This window comes from Oryctolagus cuniculus, chromosome 20, assembly GCF_051225735.1.
Source record: "Oryctolagus cuniculus isolate XC-2025 breed Fujian yellow rabbit chromosome 20, ASM5122573v1, whole genome shotgun sequence".
Lineage (NCBI taxonomy): Eukaryota > Metazoa > Chordata > Mammalia > Lagomorpha > Leporidae > Oryctolagus > Oryctolagus cuniculus.
In genome coordinates, this window is record NC_142886.1 from 30,615,723 (window position 1) to 30,638,774 (window position 23,052).

General features: G+C 38.5%; 1 pseudogene; it reads right to left on the bottom strand.

The window, feature by feature from the left end:
- Nucleotides 1–2,735: 2,735 nt before the first annotated feature.
- Nucleotides 2,736–23,052, bottom strand: part of LOC149120125 (26S proteasome regulatory subunit 4 pseudogene) — a 116,753-nt pseudogene continuing 96,436 nt past the window's right edge.

A 23,052-nucleotide genomic window follows, 5' to 3' on the forward strand; every position in this document is an offset into this window, starting at 1 on the left:
CAGGACCCCTTGGTACTCCCATTCTATTTCATTTGAGAATGAAAGGGCATGAAAGGGACCGACTATAATTCCTTGGTCAGTCTCCTCTCTACTTCTTTCATCTGCCTCTTAAATTGTCATTTCCTGCGTTCTCTTTTAGACCAATCCTTAAGATTCCTTAGCACTTGGCTGACCTCTCACCTCTTCTAGAAATCTCTAGGAAACCTAGTGGACTTTCTCCCTCTTTAATCTCCTTTGACTGAATCAGGCAGCTTCTCCTGACCTGACGTTTATGGTCACTTTTACTTCTTTCTTATGTAATGCTTTTCTATATACGTATTTCTTTCCCTCCAGTGAGTGTTCCTTAAAGACAGACTGCCTTATGTGCACCTGTCACACCAATACCTAGTTTAGGTTCATTAAACATTTGTTAGGAGTGTGATGCAGCTCTGAAAAACCACTTTCTCACTGGCTTGAAAGAAGTACAAAATACATATGACCTTTTAAATATTTTAATAAATGTTGCTCATTCATTAATCCACTAAAGATATTTATTCAAAGCATGTGTCTAGCACTTAGGCACAAAAGACAGAGTGATGAACAAACCAAAAATACTCCTTCTCCTTTTAAAGCTTATATAATAGCTTTATAAACTATAAATCTAAAATAGTAGCTCTGCTGAATAGTATTAAGTGTTATGAAGAAAAATCATGGCCAGGGATAGAAAGTGAAGGTACAGAGTAGGTTTGGGTATGAATGTGGGGCAAGGAAACACTTTCTCATCACAAGGGAACATCACAGAGGATAAAGCATTCAGCTGGCAGAATAGCAGGTGCAAAGATTCTGATATGTAAGCATGTTTGATGTGTGTACACAGCAGGAAACCAATGTAGGAAAGAAGAGAGAGTAAGGGCATAGAAAGAGGAGAAAGAAAGGTATAGTTCTGACCACTCAAAAGCTTGCATCTCTGAGGGAGTTTGTGCCGAATGCTATTTTGAATTTGGCCCATTTGAATGCTTGGAAAAGGAACACAAGATGATCAAATTTATATTTTAGAACGGACACTTCTTTCTTTCAGGTAGAAACAGAATGTAGTGGAACATGGAAAATTGACAAAAGCTCTTAGTGCAAACCAGGCAATAGATGGCTACGAATTTAGCTAAGATGGTAACAGTGGAGGTGGTGCACAGAAGTCAGATTACAGAACAATTCTGAAAGGCAGAGCCAACAATATTTGGCCTCTGTGCCTGTGAAGTTACGTTTTAACTTTATTACAAATTAAATGAGGATCAGGATAATCCCGTGACAACACTAAGAACACACACAGATACACACACAAATACATAACACACCGCAAACAGATACAGCTAATGACAATATTTTTGAAGCCCTTGACTTAATCTGATCTGGAACTGCAGACATTATTTGCAAATGCTGTGGCAATCTGTGACTGAGCATTGAGCAGACAATTATTCCACAAGAGACACCTCCGACTACCAGTATCCGGTTTACTCAACTACAGATATGTCACTGGTTCACAAATGCATTGCCCTGTCTGAGCCCGAATGTTAGGCTGCCCAGGAGGAGTTACTGCCACCTCTCTGCCATCACAAAACCCTGGTCTGATGTCCCCCCAGAGAGGCTGGGCGTCTTCAAGCTCTTCTCTGGAGACACAATGGGGAGAAGGGAGGTTTGGAGTCTAAATCTTGACTCTGCTCTTCACCTCTTAGAACTTTAAGTTCATAATTCATCAATGTGGAAATTTCACAAACTGCAAAACATATGAGTGTAACATATTTTCCTCCTTATTCTGCTTCTTCTGTTTCAGGACCTCAACCAGAGTCTTGTCCAGAAAAGAAAACACTGGTAAGACCATCACCTTGCATGTCTTGCAAATTCAATATTCACAGACGCATCTGAGGTCAGGATCTGTCTCTGCTGCAAAAACCTTTAGCATGGGCTAACTCCCACCTGTAGTATCAACACTAGGCCCACTTGCTGTCCCTGTAACAGAGTTCAAAGGTACTTTCCAGGGGCTGGTGTTTGGCACAGCTATTAAGATGTCACTTGGGATGCCCACCTTCCATATTTGAGTGTCTGAGTTTGAATGCTGGCTCTTCTGCCTCCCATTCAACTTCCTGCTAATGCACGCTGTGGGAGGTAGCAGGGAGGCAGCAGAAGATGGCTCAAGTATTTGAGTCTCTCCTATCCCTGTGGGAGAGCTGGCTATGGATCTGGACTCCTGGCTTCACCTTGGCCCAGTCTTGGCTGTTGTGGGTATTTGGGAAGCGAACCAATGGATGAAAGACCTCTTTATGTCTGTCCTTCTGTTTCTACATTCGTCTGTTTACCAAATAAAATGAAAATAAAGTTATTATTATTATTATTTTAAAAGTTGTTTCCAGAGATCCACATCGTGGCACAGCAGGTAAAGCCTCCACCTGTGACACGGGATTCCACATGGGCACCGTTTCATATTCCTGCTGCTCCACTTCTGATCCAGCTCCCTGTTAATAGCCTGGGAAAGGCAGTAGAAGATCGCTCAAGTGTTTGGGCCCCTGCCACCACGGATGAAGCTCCTAGCTCCTGGATTCAGCTTGGCCCAGTCCTCACCATTGTAACCATCTTGGGATTGAACCACTGGATGGAATCAATCTCTCTCTCTCTCTCTCTCTCTCTCTCTCTCCCCCACCTCCCCCCACACACACACTCTCAACTCCCAACTCTACTTGCAAATAAATAAATAAATCTGTTTTTTAAAAGGCAGCTTCCAGGCTTGAGTTCCCACTAAATTCCTTAACATCCTTGAGAACGCTGTCCACACTGCAATTCACAAATTATGCAGATTATGTCTCAGAAATCAGGCACAGAGCAGGTATTTTTCCGGGGACAGTGTGTCAGCCCCTTTACACTGCCATTTTGGTCACCTAGGGGCTAGGACGACCTGCATTTCACTTATTTTTAAGTAGCGTTTTGGAACAAAGGTTAAAATTGTTCCAGTGGGAGGCAAGAGGAGGGAAGGAGAGTGCAGATAAGAGCAAAGGGCTGAGAGTTGAGCAATGTGTCCATATAAACAATGGAAATCATCAACGGAAACTGAGAGCAAATTACTTTCATAAATAGAAATTAGACCACAATAAAAGAGACTGATAGATGCTTGTACAGCTGTGCTTATTAGGATAACATAATAGTGTTTTTTTTTTTCAAAGCAAATAATGTAGTAGCAGCAGGCTTTCAGACCCTACCAACAATAAGAAAAGGACAAGTACCAGATAAAGCAATAAAATAATCAGAGAAAAAGAATAAAGATTGAGCCCAGGGCTGATGTGATTAAGTGGAAGTGATGTGAGGAGAGTTTTAGCAAAGCTGCTCTTCTGGTCTGTAAGGTGCAACCTATACATTGAACAGGCTAACACACAGTTTTCAGAAAACTTTATAACCTGAGCAGAATTGGACTGATGCTTGAGAGATACTCTGTTTCTAATTGAAATTTTGAAATAGGACTGTGTCATGATTAGTGTTAGAAGGGAGATGGAAGGGCCTGCACTGTGGTATAGCAGGTAAAGTTGCCTCCTGTGGTGCCAGGATCCCATCTGAGAGCCGGTTCGAGTCCTGGCTGCTCCACTTCAGATCCCACTCTCCTATGGTCTGGGAAAGCAATAGAAGATGGCCCAAGTACTTGGACCCCTGCATCTACGTGGGAGACCCAGAAGAAGCTCCTGGATTCCAATCGGCCCAGCTCCAGCCATTGTGTTCATTTGGGGGTTAAACCAGCAGATGGAAGACCTTTCTCTCTCTGCTTCTGTCTCTCTGTAACTCTGCCTTTCAAATAAATAAATAAATATTTTTTTCAAAAAGGGGGGGGGTGGAATTTACAAAAAACTTGCCCTGAAGAGGGAGCTGTGCATGTGTCCAGTCGCAGACAATGTAACAAAAATACTCAGCCCTAGTAATATTTTAAGACATGCAATTTGGGTAAAACGTATTGGAAATGGTGGTAAGGAATAGATCAAAATAAGTTTGTGCTTCACCTGTTGACATCATCATCTAGTACAATGTCTCAGTCAAAACTTGGTTCCGGCATCTCAAGAAATGATATGTTTCTTTCCCTTTGGTTTTGATAAATATACTCCTTCACTTCATAAGAGAGAAGATGACCACCTTTATTTACTTCTTGTCTCAACCTGAAATGTGGTTCTGGAATATTCTTGTTGCAGGTACCAAGGGGAGGAACAATTTTACCATTACCGAAAGCTGAACATTTGCATACAGTGATTATAAAATATTTTATAAAGCTGCACAAAATGCACACTCTCGTTAGATGATTATTGGCACTATCCACCAAACTAGTTTAATTCCAGGAATGCCATAACCCATTGACCATAATCCTCTGGTTATCTTTCTGGCAGACTACATTTCAGGCCTCATAGCACACATAAGAATGTCTTCTTTCTACTGAATCTGAGAGCTTCCTAGGAATGGAGGAGTTAACCAAGAATTTGTGAAGCTTAAAGCCTTCACAGTCTCATTTGTTTTTTTCTGTTCAACAGAAATGAGCCTGGAGAAAGTTTGACTGACATTTATGATAATTACATTTGGAGATTAAAATAATTTAGGGCTTCACAAGGTTTAAAATTTATACACCATATTGGGCCTCATATGATTATGGCTTCCTTCATATCATTTTAGTTGGGTGTTGAAATCCATTTGATGTGAATGTAATAGTCATTTTAATGGATATTGTTAATTCCTTGTTTTCAGCATAATAGATAAAGGGGATTTTAATTAAATTCGTTGTGTGAGCACTTATCGGGGGTAAAAAGGTTCACAGAATTATTATTTTTCTGGCATGACATGTAAAGAACATTGTAGAAGACAGAGAGGAAAGCAGTTTGAGAGTGTGGCTGGCATTCGAAGTTAGGCTGGTTTCATCTCCCGGCATATGATGTGGCAGGCTTCAACCCAACACTAAACACTGGTGCACTGAAGCTATAGTTTCCGTAGAGGCAGCACAATGTGCCAGCCTTTCTTTCTCTCTTCTTTCAACTGATGGAACTTTAAGGTTAGATCCAAGTTTTCCCAAAAGTCTTAATGAAAAACCAAATCCTGGGTTGCATATAATCCAGATAGAACTATGACAAGTAATGGCCAGAGCTATGGCTCTGTTTCTATCGCTACTTCCTGCGAGGGTCTCAGAAAATCCTAAGAACAGCCTCCATTTGGGAGTTTGGGGGCAGGAGTGGTTATAATCCTACTGACTGGAGGGCTAAAAATATCATCAGCCCAGAAACAGAGGAGCTCTGATCTCAGTCAGGGCAGCATTCTGGGAATGTCAAGTCCAGCGACAACCATACAGATACTAAATTTATTCTGGTGGAAGAAGAAAGCCTGAATTATTTATTCTGTACAATTTTTACATCATATTATTGATTGATCACCTTTCTTTGGGTCATTAAACAAAGAAACTCTGCCCTTAGTTTGCTGCTCACAAACTTCTGTCATAAATCCTTCAGTGTTAGATTAAACAGCATAATCATTAAATGTAAAATACACTGGAAGCTTCCATTGGGTGGAGGAGGGAAGCTAGTTACAAAAAAAAAAAAAAAAGAATCAGTTTAATGCAACCATAAATGACCCTACTACACTCCTATTTAACCTTAAAACTCTGAGTTAGGAAGCCAAAATTATTATACAATAGGAATATTTATACACATAGTGTATATTAATAGGTAGAAGAATGACATGTGACTTTATTTTCTTTTTTTGCGACTATATTATAATGATAATGAGAATATATTACTTTTAAAATACACATAATTCCTTGAAAAATTGCAAAAAGTAAGTAGATAACTTAAATACAAAAATCTCTCCAGCCCCTAGGTCTGTATGTGTGTTTGGGGTGTGTATACTTTTCCCAGACTAAGTCCAGTTCCTTCCACACTCAGCACTTACCTTAACAATCTCTCCAAGAGTCAGATGTAGTCGATGTGCTGAAGAATGTATAACATATGATTACATCACATTCCTTAACTTTAAATACTTTTTAAATAATTTTATTTACCTGTTTGAAAGGTAGGAGTGAGGAGAGAAGAGAGAAAAGGAGAGAGATCTTCCATCCACGGTTCACTCCCCAAATGCCCACAACAGCTGATGGTAGGTCAAGCCTAAGCCAAAAGCCTGCAGTTCCATCCAGGTCTCCCACATTAGAGGCAGGGACCCTAAACGCATGAGCCACCACTTGCTGCCTCCCAGGATGCGCATTAGCTGGGTAGGATGCAGAGGAGCCAGACGTGAACTAGGCCCTCTGATATGGGATGTGGGCATCTCAAGCAGCGTTCTAACCACTGTACTAAATGTCCATTTCACACATTCCCTAATTTTGCAAAGCTAATCAGAGAGTAAGTTTCATGTGCAATCTCTATCCTTTTCTACTCTCTCCATACAATCTAGACTCCAAATTTCTGTACTTCCTTTCATGACTACAATTCTGTAAGGATACCAGCCTCAACCTTTGCACCAAACATTTCTCAATTTTTATTTTGTGGCGTCTCCCTACAGCCCACAAATTCTTAAAATTTTTTTCTCAAAAGTCACCCCTGACTTTTAATTGCCCAATTGTAATCTCTTTTCTCACTCCTCTTCTTTGATCTTCCTGCTGCCTTTGACACTTTTGATGTCTTCCTTCTTCAGAAACCAAAGACAACTTGAGTTCTTTCCTTTGCACTCTTGTCCTTCTCCAGTTTCATCGACTTCTCTTTTAGATTCTTGTCCTCTTCTCTTGCTCTTCCTCTGACTCTGCTTTTTCCTCCTAAATCCCTTGTAAAAGGCATTTTCAAGTGTGTTTCCAATCCTCATGACATATTATTTCAGCAAACATTAATTAAGATCCTGCTGCTGTATTTATTAGGCAGTGTGCTAGGTACTAGGTTCACAAAGATAAATTCGCTATTGAGAAGTGTCCAACCAATACATGAAAAATTTTCCTTATTTTTAAATAGGGTGAAATAGGACAGTAAAATGTTATGGATGCCAGAATGAAAGCATGGGCTGAGTATTGTCCAAAAGTGTAAAAGGACATTCCACTTGAAGGGGGTTATAGAATAACCTGTCCTGGGAACAGGTGAGTTATAACGAAGAGTTCTAACCTTTTGGACTTCATCCCATGAATGAAAGGATACTGAAGAATGTTATTAACCAAGGGAATGAGAGAAATTTGCATTTCAGAAACATAATTGAAAGTGGTGAGACAAAAACCTGATTGTTGTTGGGCAGGTAAGCATTGATGTGGTCCTGTGGCATCATGAGGGTGGAAAAGAGGATGTGGAGAAGAGTGATTGAGATTAAAGATATAAAGGCTACAATGTTAACTGCATATGGGATGGAGGGAGGGACAGAAAAAAATTCAAGATGACTCCCAGGACTATGATGGGGTTCAGAATGGAGGACAATGATGCCATATCCTGCAGAGAAGCCAATGAGGAAGGGGTCCATGGAGATGGGAGGGACAGTAGGTTAAATATCACACTTGTGGGATAGGAATACCTCAGGAAAATCTAGGAAATGTTAGCTAATCGAATCTGAAATTATATTCTAAATGGGAAACACAGACTGGACACTCATAGGCATACAGGAGATAGTCTAATCACATATTTCTATTAGGAAAATAGATTAAATACTTGAAGATAATGAGTAGACTAAGGGGAAAATAACCCTAATCCAGAATACAGGAAGTTATCAGCACTTCGTTGGTAAAATGAAGTCAGCAAGGGAGAAGAAATGATAACCAGTTCTATAAAGCTATCTGCAAATTGGTTGCATTCCCTGTTTTCTTTCTTACTACAAGTGAAAAGAATGTGTGATTAGACTCTCCTACTCTCTCAACTCCAAAATCAGTATGATTGTGAAAGCTGTCTTTAAGCTGCTTAACAAGACCCTCCAAATATAGTTCAGGTCTATTTTTTACAGGTTTTTCTACCATAACTCTTCTACCTAGCCCCTGAAAAATTTATCCAAGCAAAATGGCCCCCTTCTTCAAATTTTTTCATTCACTGCTCTGCCTCTCTGCCTTATTCATGCTGTATTATTTTCCTGGAATGCCCATATCCCCTACTTCTAGCACCCTTACCAGGCATTAGTCATCATCTATACTCATGGCATATGAGTAACTAAGAAGCACAAACCGGGGTGACTGCCATCAAGGGTTAGCGGAGAGATATTACTATTTACTCAGGTTCTACCAATGTGAGACAGCCATGGCTGACAGTAGGAATGCAGGTATCTGTAAATACATCTCATTTGATCTCATAACAAACCTAGAAAGTCCTTTTTATAAATGAAGATCTTAAAATTGATTCACTTTTTAAATAAATAGTCATCAAATGCCATTAGTTGCTACCTACTGTGCTAGGTGTTAAAGAGGTGGAACCAAACAGACCCCTAGTTTGCACCTACAAAAAGCTAACAATAATGACCTAGACCAATGTAAAGGATAAAATTATGTAAATCAACATATAAAAGGGGAGGAGGAGTAAGGTATGCAAATAAAGCAGAAGCTAACTCGGGGAAAGCCGCCTTTCCCAGGCAGGGATGCCGAAGCTGAGACCTCCAGGAGGAAAGGAGTGGGGAAATGTGTCTGGCAAAGGAAGGACCCTGTGCAGAGCATCAGGATTTATGAAAGCCCCATGAGGCTGAAGGCGAGTGAAGAAACCGAAAAGAGGGAGCTCTGTCAGACTGAGAGAGGGGGCAGGGACAAGTCTTTGTGGGCCATGTTCGTGGGCTTACATTTTACTCACCAAACAGAAACGACTGAAGGACTATCAGCCGTAGAAGTACGTAAGACTATCGTGAAAAACAAACCAGAAAAGCTAAAGTCAATAAAGTAATCCATTTCATAAATGGTGGAACCAAAGATTAAACACCAATGAACAACATTTTGAGAAAATTTTAGTCTCAAACCAGGCACATTAACATCATCTAAAAGACAACCCTCAGCTTGGCTTGGCTGGTCTCAGCTCAGATTCTGATATTCTTTGTTCCAATTCAAAGACTCCACTGACAATCTCCTGAAGGATACAAACTTCTATTTTGTGTGTGCCATATGGATCCCTAGGAAGACTGGGCTCTCTTTCAAGTACTGGATTCCTTTTACATCAGCCTTCAGCAAAGTTAAACTCGTCTGCCTTCCAACACAATATCATCCTCCAGAATAACTGTAGTTTATTCAATAGATGTGTGGGGTGGTGATACTGCTAAAATCTGACCCCACAATACTGTAGTTTATAGAAATGCAGCTTCATTCACCAAAGGCTGTGCAAGACAATGCAGACCAATTGCCCAGATTCTCAGTCTGGCTCCACTATTTGTTGGCTGCATAACTCTGGGTGATGTACTCTGAGCCAATCTTCTCATCTATCAAATGGGGTTGCTGATAATAATAGTACTGAAAGGGTTATATAAGAATTAAATGAATATATATAAAGTACTTGATTTGTAAGTGATTTCTGTTATTGTTAATAGTTATAAAGGTATTTGTAATTTGGGGTGATCCTTAGGAACAAAGTACATACATCTATCTGTAACCATTGCTTATAAATAAAATGGCCTTACTGTTCTTTCACATCCCCAGTGAAATATGCAATGCTTGTGCTTGCCAAATGCTTCCTGACACTTCTAGGCTCCGTCCCTACATGAGACGACTGAGAGCCCAGGCATGCTGGGTCTGTTTCCATCCAGAATCTGGTACTCTGGGGAAAGGTACACCCTCAAAGTGCCACCTATGAAAACACAGTCGCTGGCAGGATCTGAAAGCCACCTGGCAGCCTTCTAGGACTTACTCTGGCTTTTTCAAATCAGTAAACCACCCGTGAGTAACAGAAACAAACTCTGCAGACCTGTCGACAAAGTCATATGGGATATTGGACTCCAAAGAAAACTTGGAGAAGAAGGTTGTAAACAAGTTACCTGCGTATTATTACATCTGCTCCCCACCTGAATCTTGCAACAGAGAATGTTAAGCCGATGGGGAGGGCCTCCCTGTTCCTACTGCTATGGGAAGAAACTCAAAGGCTCTGAACCCATGGATTATTCAAATAGAATCAGTTCCTCTGGTTTCTTGCTGCCATGTTTTGTCAAATGTTGAGACCCAGTTCAGATATTCCAAACTGACTCAGGGAAAAGAAAAGAGACAGCAACGTTTAGAGAACTAGGAGACAGCCAATGCTGTGGTGCAAGGAGTTAAGCCACAGCTTGGGATGGTTACATCCTGATTGAAACGCCTGGTTCAAGTCCCAGCTACTTGGCTTCCAATCCAGCTTCCCGATAATGCACATCTTGTGAGGCAGCAGATGATGGCTCAAATGCCTGGGTCTCTGTCACCAACATGGGCAACCTGATACTGAGTTCCAGGCTCCCAGCTTCCCTTGGCCCAGCCCCAGCTTTTGTGGGCATATGAGGAGTGAACCAATAGATGGAAGATCTCTCTCTCTCTCTCTCTCTCTCTCTCTCCATCCCTCCCTCCCTTCCTCCCTCCCCTTCTCTCTGTCTTTCTTCCTCTCTCTCTCTCTCTCCCTCTCTCTTGCTTTCACTTTCAAATAAATAAAATCAGGAAATAAGCATTTAAGAAAAAGCAAGAAATAGTGGAGGAGAGAGGAGAGTGGAAAGGGTATAGTGAGAAGGTGAAGCCAAAACATAACTGAAAACAAAACATAAACACACCATGTGCATATATTCCGAATGAAAACTGATTTAAAGAGCAACAAGCAAGGAAAGCTTCTGAGAAACAAACAAAAGGCAATTCCCTATCCTGCCCATCAGTCATTGTCTGTGTGAGACAAGAAGACAGAGATTACCGTTACAAAGTCAAGGTGACCCTCTGGTGAGTATTTTGAAATTTGACCTCAACTTCCCATCTTTAATTTCTCATTTAGAGCATGAACATTTGAGAGAAAGAATTGGAGTTATCTTGGGATTACATACACACACACACACACACACACACGAGTACTTCAAAAAGTTTGTAGTAAATGGAATTAAAAGTTAAAATTTTTGATGCAAAAAAACATAAAATTCATGCATCATTTTAATAGCACTCATTTTCCATGGACTTTTTAAGACTGCATGTGTGTTTAATTCTGGATGGTGGTAGATAAACATTCTAGATGATACCCACATATTCTGCATTTATATGTTCTAATTGTAAAAGTGTTTTGGTGGGGTTGAAACACTATTACATGAAATGTATCTATAAATTATAAGACTTTTTGTAATTCCAAAAATAATAAAACAAGAGAAAAAAGCCTAATATGCAATCAGAAAGTCTAGCGTTTGTCGACTGCCTCAAGGAACATAACAAAAGTCAGAAATATCTAACATTTTTATTTTTTCTTAAAAGCTTTCAAAAATTAGATTTTTGATTTTCCAAGAGATGAACATCCTCGGATCATTTCCTCCTATTGCAAAGCTTCCTTCAAATATTTCTGGGACAGATGAGCTTGCTTCATGACTTGTTTGGAAATCTGACTCAAGTTATAGACAAAGCAATGTAGCTCAAAAAAAATTCATGACAAATGCATATTAAAATCTCTAGCTCTAAGTGGAAATAGTTGAAATAGATGAGCCACAAAATCTTGAAGGGTTTAATTCTTTGTGTGCTTTATGTTTGAAAACATTTTTTAAATTCTCCAAAATATTAATATTTTGTCACTTTTTTTTTGACAGGCAGAGTGGACAGTGAGAGAGAGAGACAGAGAGAAAGGTTTTCCTTTGCCATTTGTTCACCCTCCAATGGCCACCGCGACCGGCACACCTTGCTGATCTGAAGGCAGGAGCCAGGTGCTTCTCCTGGTCTCCCATGGGGTGCAGGGCCCAAGTACTTGGGCCATCCTCCACTGCACTCCCTGGCCACAGAAGAGAGCTGCCCTGGAAGAGGGGCAACCGGGACAGAATCCGGTGCTCCGACCGGGACTAGAACCCGGTGTGCTGGCGCTGCAGGTGGAGGATTAGCCTAGTGAGCCACGGCGCCATCCTTGTCACTTATTTAAGACCACACGGCAACATATATTTATTGTATTAACTTTGGAAAAAGTTGAGGGAAAAATTAAAATGCTTCATGATATTTCTACCCAGATAATCAGTTAACCTTTTGAGATGTATGCTCATTATATTTTTCAGACATAAATTCTGAAAAACTTAAAAAATTGGAATTATACGATGTATGTTATTTTATAAATAATATTTCCATTAATCATCTCAAGCATTTTCCAAAAATGTGATCTTTAGTGAATAGAATCTCATCACAGCTGTATTCTAAATAATTCAATTTATAAGTCACCATTGGTCATTTGGCCATTGAAGTTGTTTGCAATTATAGTTATATTTATAAAACAAGCATCCTTGATATAATTTGGAGAACAAATCAGATTATTTCTTTAAGCTAAGCATATAGGATAATTATTAAAGGACCTATGCATTTTTAAGATACATAATATACATGATGAACTTGTCTCCATTAAGGTTGTACCAATTTGCCCTCTTACTCATGCAATAAGCTTACCCTGATTAAAAAACAAAATGCAAACCCTTAAGTGATTGCTACATACCAATTTCTGCTTCTGGTGCAACCAACCAAGAAGAGAGCAAGAACAATAAAATTACAATAATAATTAAGGAAGCATAGCTTTTCTTAAATTTGTGAGCAAACTAAATCAGTACATTTATGCATACATTCATTCTTATGCTCTTTCAACCTATTTTTTTAAAACCTCATCTAGTCCTTTAACGAAGTGGTAGAGAACAGCTAGGACAGGCAGTGGAGTGAGAGAAAGGTGGGCTCAAGTCCATGTGCCCCATTTGAAAAGTGAGGATGGCATTTAGTATAGCATTTAGTATATGCTGCTTGGGACACCTGTATCCCACAACAGAGTACCTGGGTTTGAATATCAGCTCTCTGTCTTCACTGTCTTGCTAAAGTGTGCAGTGGGGGGCAGCTGGCATTGTCTGAGATAGTTGGATCCCTGCCACCCACATAGGAGAGAAAGACAGAGTTCCTAATTCTGGCTTCCACCTGGCAGAGCCCTGGCTGTTTCAGGCATTTGGGAAGTAACCAATGGATGGAAGATCTCTCTCTCTCTCTCTCTCTTCTTTCTCTCTCTCCTGTATGTCTATGTCTTTCCAAATAGGTTAATTACATTAATAAATATTGCATGTGCATGAACTATGTGAAGTTCAGTTCATTCACACATAAAAATGAGACCAAGGATTTGGAGATGACTACATGGGATGATGAACAGAAATTGCATAGCACAATGGTTGAGTATTGGCAGGTATTCAATTCCAGAAAATAGCCTTCTACTTTAAATGTTTTCAAGAATATAATGGGAAAGTTGTTGAAATATCAAATGGTAAGTTGTTGAAATGAATTTTAAAAAATGTATCTACTCTTCCATTATTTTGCTTAATTTTAGCAGAAAATATTGAGATGGTCCATAAATCCTGACATAAATGCCTAGAAAAATTTTTGTTTGTTCAATGTTTCTTAAATTAAAATTAATAATTCAAACTGGGAAAAGGCATAATTTACCCAATAAATACCAACTGTGTTGCTAAGACTTGTTCCTCTTTCACCATTGTATCTCCTTTGTTACCAAGGCAGCCTTCTCAAAGAATCCATCCAGGAAAAACAGCCATTTTTAATCTCTCCTTCTTTGGTGTTTCCATATATTTTTCTGGTCTTTCATGGTTAATATTTCATAAAACCCATGCATTGTGATTTCTTCCTTTTTGTGACTTAGATTTCATCACACAGTAGGGTAGGAAAGCCCAGAGCTCACTTTGAGTGACAGTGAAGGATAAAGGGGGAGGGGCTTTCCCAATACACTGATGAATAGCTCACATAATCAATTCAAACATGTGAAAGAACTAAAAATGTGTGGGCATTGAAATGTGTCATAAACAGAGAGGATTAACCAAATGAGTCAGGGCACCATGCTGTCTGAATATTAGCATATATACAGTAGAAAATAGTTGAATCTCTACCTTTTGCTCAGAAACTTCATTTTTTAAACTGTGTATAAATCATGCTTAAAAACTTCTGTCTTGATGCAGGGGGTGAGTACATGTGTTGACTCATGGCATCTTGACAGCATTTAATATTCACTTTAAAGTTACCTGTGGGTAACATCCAAGAAAGCTACAAGCTGACGGAATGTCCCAACCGCTCTCTGTAATGACAAACCTGAGTGCAGTTCAAGGGAGGATACTGTTTGCTGACCTTTAGGTTTACTTGAAGTAGAAGGTATTTTTAAGAAAATTATAAAATCGTCAATATTGACAAAGCTTGCCACAATACATTAAAAGGAAAAAAGATAAGACATTTATTCTGCATAATAATAATTATTGTAGAAGATGTTTTATTTTTCCAATCAAGTTCATTTATTTCTTATAATATAAACCAGGTCACATATTTGCTACATTTCAAAGAGGTTTTGAAATCAAAGGTAAGGGACAAACCACATCCCTGGATGCTGTGATTCTACTGCCAACAAATACAGATGGTCTGTAATACAACCTATTGGCCACACACTTGAATGGCTGACCTGTTTTCCTTCATTCTTTCTTTAGCACAATTTAATGTGAGAAGTTTTTCAAGAAGACAATTTATGTAAATTATTAAATATACTATTCACTAAGATGGACACCCATTTCAAAGATTTAATCTTGGGGCTGGTGCTGTGGCACAGCAGGTTAATGCCCTGACCTGAAGCGCCAGCATCCCATATGGGCGCTGGTTCTAGTCCCGGCGGCTCCTCTTCCGATCCAGCTCTCTGCTGTGGCCTGTGATAGCAGTAGAAGATGGCCCAAGTCCTTGGGTCTCTGCACCTGCGTGGGAGACCTGGAAGAAGCTCCTGGCTCCTGGCTCCTGGCTTCGGATCAGCGCAGCTCTGGCCATTGCGGCCATCTGGGGAGTGAACCAGTGGATGGAAGACCTCTCTCTCTGTCTCTACCTCTCTCTGTAACTCTGTCTTTCAAATAAATAGATTAAATCTTTAAAAAATATTTAATCTTGAAGAGACAAATTTCATAACTGTATATGGAAGATTCCACTGACAGCCATTATCCTCAGAATCCTGATTTTATTCTTGTTTAGGAGAAGCAAGGTTTTCAGAGAAAGTGAGAATTCCCTGGACACACCTTTGCTCCAACTTAACCATAATTTCATTTATTTTAGTGAGTAATTACTTGGGAATGGACATCTAAACTATGACAATATGAGACATAAGAATTAAACAGTGAAGGGTGATTTCTGAAAAATGTTTTCTTGCCTCATCACAAGAGATGCAAAATGAGAGACGTCCATCCTGCATTTGGATGCTGCGTTTGGAGGATATGATACCCAGGGCTTCAAAAGCCAACTGGAGAATATAGGCAAGGAGACGACAGACAAAAGTCATCTAGCTAAGCGGGCAGAACAAGAAGCAAAGCTCCAAGGAGATAAGGACATCCTCTTAATAGTAAATTAAACTTGATAATCCCCACCTTGAGTCTCACTTTTTATTTAGTGATACAAAATATATTTGCTTGTAATTAAAGCTAGCTTTAATTAAATATTATGTAACTTGTGGATAAGTCGTAAATGTTATAACAAGTTACACATTAGATTTCCTTCCAGGGAGGGACAGAGATTCCAAAACTAGTTAGGCTCTAGATTAATCCCCATCTATGCCATTGCATCTTTGTTCGTTAGGTCATTTCAGTCTGGAATACCATTCCTTTCCTTCTCCCCGAATTACTGGTCCATTATTTCTTCTCTGTATTGCTTTCCAGTGCTCCCTTGGCAGGATGAATTGTTATACCCTCTCTGTTTCTATGTCATTATTATTGCTATTATCATATAATTCCCAAACTATGTGCAAATACTTGTGTCAGATGCATGATGTCTTATAGATTGTATTATTTGCCTAAAATTATTTGTTTTCTTTTTAGTTGTGAGAAGAATCTAGAAGGTAGTAGGATGTCCCAAAATACTCCTTTACTATGACTCAAAGAGTGAGAAAATTATGTAGGGTCTAGTAGAGTCTAGTCAGGCCAAACACAACCACAGATAATCAACAGCCTTTATCTAAAAAAAATGGAAGAAACACAGATCGTGTTGACTAAGCCACTGGAATATTTGGCATTAACTAATACAACGCCATACAATCCAAACTTCAAAACAGTATGAGTATTTGTATTATTACCATTACCACTACTAGCACTACGACTACCATCCCATGTAACAGTAGAGGAAACCAACCCTGTTACTGTGTTAGATTATTCCCTAGAATACAATGGATATCTATTCTCCTCCAGTAGAGTTAACTCTGGCCACAGATTTCTCACCTTTGCTTCTCCAAAACCTAGCACATCATCTGTTGCATGAATTATGCTGTTAGGAAGAGGAGATAGAATTTCACATCTTCATTGTTGTTACATTTTACATACCCTGATGCCAATAGTTTGCATGATTCACAATTTCCTCCCCATTGTCCTTTTATTTTAAATACAAAGTGACTTTTTCATATTTTAAATAATTAAATTATCTATACATATAGTCTGTGTCTTAATTCATTAGACTACATGCTATGAAAAACTCAAAAACTCTCAAAAAAAGCACTTATTCATAATGGCATATTTTGGGAAATTGTTGATTAACTTATATATTTGAAAGAAGACTAATTGAACAAAATATTTCTGTTTTAAAACTTAAAAATATATTTAATTCAGTAAAGCCTAGTTTGGAAAGATGGTAGATACTTTGAAAACTGAATTAATAAAGGTTAATTACTAATTAAGTATAGAGATTAAGGGGTTATGAACATATTCAATGAGAACTGGAGTCTTCCAGAGAAACAGAACCAATTTGTGAAAAAGAGAGGGGAGGGAAGAGAAAGGGACTGATTGATTACAAGGAATTAAATCACACAGTTGTGAAGGATGAAAAAGCTCAAGATTTGCAGTTGGCAAGTTGGTAACCTAGGAGAACTGATGTTTAGTTTGGTCCACATCCGAAGGCCTGAGAACTAGGAGTGTTAATGGCATAAATCCTAGTTTGAAAGCCAGCAGGCTCAAGATACAGATAGGGTTGATATTTCAGTCTAAGTTCAATTACCAAAAAAAAAAAAAAAAAGATTAATATTTCTAGATCAATTAGTCAGGCACAGTTCCTTCTTACTCAGCCTTTTTTGTTCTGTTCAAGTCTTTAATTGTTTGGAAGAGATCCATCTACATTAGGAAATCTGCTTTATTCGTATCAATACAAATGTTTATCTCATCTGGCAAAATCTTTACAGACACACCCAGAATAATACCTGACAAATGGCTGGACACCCCATGGCCCAGTTAAGTAGGCAACATAAAGGTAACCATCACATAGTATTCTTTCATAACAAATATGCACTCAGTGTGTTGAATGACTACTCTATGCCTACAATAAATCTTTCCCCAACCCTGTAGCACTCAGTTTTCACCTTTCATCAAAGAATTTTAAAATGAAAGTAATCTTAGAAATTACATTTTTCAATTGAATCACATGCAGATGAGAACAAATAAAGCTCAGAGATACTAAGGACCTTATTCCAAGCAACACACTTTCATTGCTGAAAATAGAGTTAAGACCAGCGTCAAGGTCAAGAACAACTGCTCTTCCCATTACACTGCACAGCCCCATTTCTCTTTTTAAGTATTTGATTGCAATCCCAGTCCCAGAGGGAAATGAAATTAATAGATATACATACATACATAAGCCTTGTGGGTTGTTTATCTTGTACAGATACATATACACCAGCATTTATGAAAACATGGAGTGATAAAAGCTTTATTATAGTTGGCAAGCAATAGTAAAACACATTTTAGACATAAAAGACAAGATTCCCATAGATAAAAATGCTTCCTTTCTACTTTTTCAGCCATTAGAGAAAAATCTAATAAAACACCCAATTTCTATTCCTGAATGAAGCATTTCAGAAGCTTAATTTTTCTTGCTAACATCAAGTAACCCAATGATGTTCATCTAAAAATGAGGGCAAAAGGTATTAAATTCATCAGCATATAAATGACTTTTCTGGGATGTGAAGATGAATCACAGCAAAAGACGCCCATGTCTCAAATGTTATCACTTACCAAGGAAAATAAATAAAGTTTTTCACTATCATTTACAGACTATTTCACTGAACTGTTCTTGATATTATCATTTTCTGCTTTATGATTTTCCTCCAGAGAAACTAAATACAAGATAATGTGTATAACTCAATGTACTTCAGAATTTTAGCACAGTTTTTCTCATTGCTTTCTAAACAATCCTATTAGGGAAAAAAATATAAGAAAAAGAAAAACCAGGTAATTAACCTAAACTAACTTAACACAGTGGTACCAGCTCAGAGTTAATTTCAGAATAGTTATTCTCTTGATTTTATTCAACAGGATATGTGATATAATCATAGATAGTTCATACTATAAGAAAAATGCCTGTATGTGCTTATATACTTTAATTTTATTACATAGACAGTTTTGGTCTATCACTTTATAATTTCTTATGAGCTGTTAATAAAAATGTATTACAAAATTGGGCCAGCTCTGGGGTATAGTAGGTTAAGCCTCTGTTGGTGGTGCTGGCATTCCATATGGGTACCAGTTCATGCCCCAGCTGCTCCACTGCTGATCCAGCTCTCTGCTAATGGTCTAGGAAAGCAGTGGGAAATGGCCTAAATTCTTAGGCCCCTCCACCCATGTGGGAGACCTGGAAGAAGCTCCTGGCTCCTGGTTTCTTGCTCCTGGCTCCTGGCTTCAGATTGACCCATTTCTGGCCATTGCAGCCATTTGGGAAGTGAACCAGCAGATGGAAGACCACTCTCTCTGTCTCTCCTTCTCTCTGTCTGTAACCCTGCCTCTCAAATAAATAAATAAATCTTTAAAAAAATACATTACAAGGCAAAAATCCTTTTTCTAAATTGACCAAAGTTCCATTATTACTCATTTATCCAACAGTTTAACAAGTATCTATTGTGAAACTAATAGCCAAATGCTGAGTCTGGTACTAGCGATATCTTAAAAATTGAATTTGGCAAGAAGAAATTATAGGAACGGCCTACGAAACTGACCTTAAAGAGAACAGAGTATGTGGGAAGGCCTGAACAAACAATCAAGTTAGGTTCATTATAATTTATAGGAGCAAGGTGATAGACAACCACCCACCTGCTCAAAGCAGAGTGCCCTTGAGGCCTACTTTTATTCGACAGCAAAGAGGGATGAGAATAATACGGAGCATGTAAACAATGTTAAAAGTCAAAAAAACCTCATACTTTTCATTGAACATTCAATAGTTGTTCAAAGAGAAAGTAATGTATATGGGTATGAAAGACAGAACTGTAAAAGTAGGTTAGGGCTCATCCATATGCTATGCTGATATATTTAAACACATACATTCATTCGGCAATAGGATTAGCACTGAATGTTTTTACATTGTAGTGTGACAAGATCAACTCTGAGTTCTACCAAACAGGGTTAAATTGAGACCTGAGATGATGAAAACATCATAACAGGTAAGTAAATACTATAGCAATCTGGGAAAGGAACAAGCATTTGAAGTAAATAACGAGAAGCAGGGAAAGACATAAGGGATGTTTATTATTTGCAAGGTCCAATTGTGCAAATCTGCTTACTCACTAAAATTTATAAGTAACACCAAAATGAATATATAAGGCACTTTAGCTGCTATCTACAGACACGTATCAAGCAGTGACAAATTTGAGTTGCCCAATGTGTACACTCTAAGTTGAGGAGAGGAATTCATGAAATTTGCCATCTGTGTATTTCTCTATTGGTGCTTTATGAAAAAAAAGTGGATTTCCATTTATCACTCACTCATTGAACAAACTTTATTGGGCATCCACCGTGCATAAAATATTATTCTAGACACTAGGGGTACAACAGGAAACAAAACAGACAGAAGTCTCTGTCCCCCTGCAAGTCAGATTCTAGCCAAGAAAGAGAAACGACATTATCCAAGTATTTAAAGTAAGCCAATGGATGACATAGCAAAGTCAGTTAACAGAGAATTAAATATAAAATAGAGATGGTCTCCCAAAATCATGGTAGGATAAGAATGGAATCTCCAAATTTACTGTGAAGAATGATAAGCATAATCTTACTATGAAAATATCATTTGAAGAATATTTCTGGAAGCCTTATGGTGGATGGCATGGCAGAGAATGTGGGACTTTACTTACACATTTGCAAATAATAAAATTTAAAATATCAGCTAAGTATTATATTCACTTGGCAAATTACAACAACCCTGATGTAGGAATGAATCCTTCTAATTAATTATCTCAAGGGCATCCTTATGTACCCCTCAAGGGGACGAAATAAGATTCATGATGGTTCTTGCTTCAGAACCAAAGATTTTTTTCATTTGAGACACAATGAAGTCTACTGTGAATGTGAAAATGCATCTTCAATCTTTAACTACTAGCTTTTTGAGTGACATGTCCAGATAGATAATAAGAAAAACAGAACTGCTAATGAGTTTTGTGAAAGGATTTATTATCTAAAACCACATTATTAATAATATAGCATTGTTTGGCAGTTACTGCCAAGTGTAATGATGGTAACTAACTTGTAAAAACATATACATATTTTGACCTATATAAATAATTTGATATGTAAATAATTGTTTAGATGCATTTAATTTTAATCCTGAGAATCCCTGAAGAGTACTACGAAGTGTTACAAAAGCATTTTATTAGTTAATGCATAATTTGTTCACTTTGAATTTGTGATAGATCAAAGAAAGGATAAAAGGAAGGAGAAATGATATATTAAGCAAATTGCTGATTTACATGATACAGCAAAGTTTATGTTAACTGAAAGTTTATGATTTAACATATTATTTTTAAACAATAGTTTAAAAAGTATTGTACTATGAATTCTTTTTAGCAATTTACTAGAGCAAATTCCTAAATGACCTTACAAATATTTTGTCTACCAATTGTATAGTATAGACCTAGAAAATATAAAACTAAATTTTTAACAGAATTCAAATTTAACACTTAGATGTCTATCTCTTAGATAACCTAGATTAGTAAGGTTTGATGTCATTTCCATTTAGTTACTAATTGGCAAGGCCCAATTTTTTCCATATATACAAGATATTACTAGATAATTAACTTTTACTATTCAGTATAATAACTTCACCCACTTGAGATTCCAAACTATTTTGTTTTTTGTTGTCCATAAAAATAGATTACTTACATAAGCAAAACTGTTGTCAAAATACTTCAAAAGCATTTAGCTAGACTTTAGCGACAACAGTTAACTTATTCACGGTAGAACAGAAATGGTACCATATGCTTTTGCAATGAAATCTGAAAGTTACCATTTTCCAGAAAAGCAAGTCAAACAGACTGAAACACAACTGTTTTATTTATAACTAAATATTGTGAAAGGATTTTGTAAGGTAAAAGAATAAATGGAGATTATTTTTTAAAAATTAGAACATCAGCCTAACCAAAACCAAGGACATCTACATATTTGTGCTCATTACAATGGAGAAGTCATTTCAAAAGTGATATGAGAGGCCGGCACCGTGACTCACTTGGCTAATCCTCTGCCTGTGGCACCAGCACCCTGGGTTCTAGTCCCGGTTGGGGCGCCGGGTACTAATCCCAGTTGCTCCTCTTCCAGTCCAGCTCTCTGCTGTGGCCCGAGAGGGCAGTGGAGGATGGCCCAAGTGCTTGGGTCCCTGCACTCGCATGGAAGACCAGGAAGAAGCACCTTGCTCCTGGCTTCAGATCGGCACAGCGCCAACCATAGCAGCCATTGGGGGAGTGAACCAATGGAAGGAAGACCTTTCTCTCTGTCTCTTTCTCATTGTCTATAACAAATTAAAAAAAAAAAAAAGTGATATGAGAGGCCAGCACTGTGGAGTAAAGCTCCTGCCTGTAGTGCCAGCATCCCATATGGGCACCGGTTTGAGTCCCAACTACTCCACTTCTGATCCAGCTCCTTGTTAATGTACCTGGGAAAGCAGCAGGAAGATGGCTCAAGGGCTTGGGCTCCTGCACCCATGTAGGAGACCTGGAAGAAAATCCAGCCTCCTAGCTTCAGATCGACCCAGCTCCAGCTGTTGCAGCCATCTGAGGAGTAAACCAGTGGATGGAAGACATCTCTCTCTCTGTCTCTTGCTCTCTCTCTCCCTCCCTCCCTCCCTCTATGGTTCTGCCTCTCTGTAACTCCACCTTTCAAATAAATAAATAAATCTTTTTAAAAAAAGTGATATGAACTGATATAGGTAATTAACATGTTGAAACTTAAGAATCAAAATGATAGTATTAGAAGGTTGGGCCTCTGAGAGGTTCTACCCTCCTGAATGGAATTAATTTTTTTTATAAAGAGCCCCGAAAGCTGCCTTCCCCTTCTGCCACACAGCAAAAAGTCACTATATCTAAGAGGTCTTTACTAGACATTGAATCAGCTAACACTTCTCAGGGTTCACTTTATATCATTTATTTTGTATTCGCCATTTACCTTTCTATTGTGGTGAATACTTAATATATAACACAAAATTTGCCATTTTAGCCATTTTTAAGTGGATAGTTCAGTGTCATGAATAAAGTTACATACTGAAGTATTTTTCCTTCTCCTTCCATCATCCTGTAATGTCTCCTCTACTTTCTGTATTTATGAATTAGACTGTTGTTGGTGACTTATTGAAATGGAACCACACTATCTTTGACTTGGTGTCTGAATTATTTCAATTAGCAAGTGTCTCAGGGTTGATCTATATTACAGCATGTATCATAATTTTGACCGGCACCGTGGTTCAATAGGCTAATCCTCTGCCTAGCGGCGCCTGCACACCAGGTTCTAGCCCCAGTTGGGGCACCGGATTCTGTCCTGGTTGCCCCTCTTCCAGGCCAGCTCTCTGCTGTGGCCAGGGAGTGTAGTGGAGGATGGCCCAAGTGCTTGGGCCCTGCACCCCATGGGAGACCAGGCGAAGCACCTGGCTCCTAGCTCTTGGCTCCTGCCTTCGGATAGGTGCGG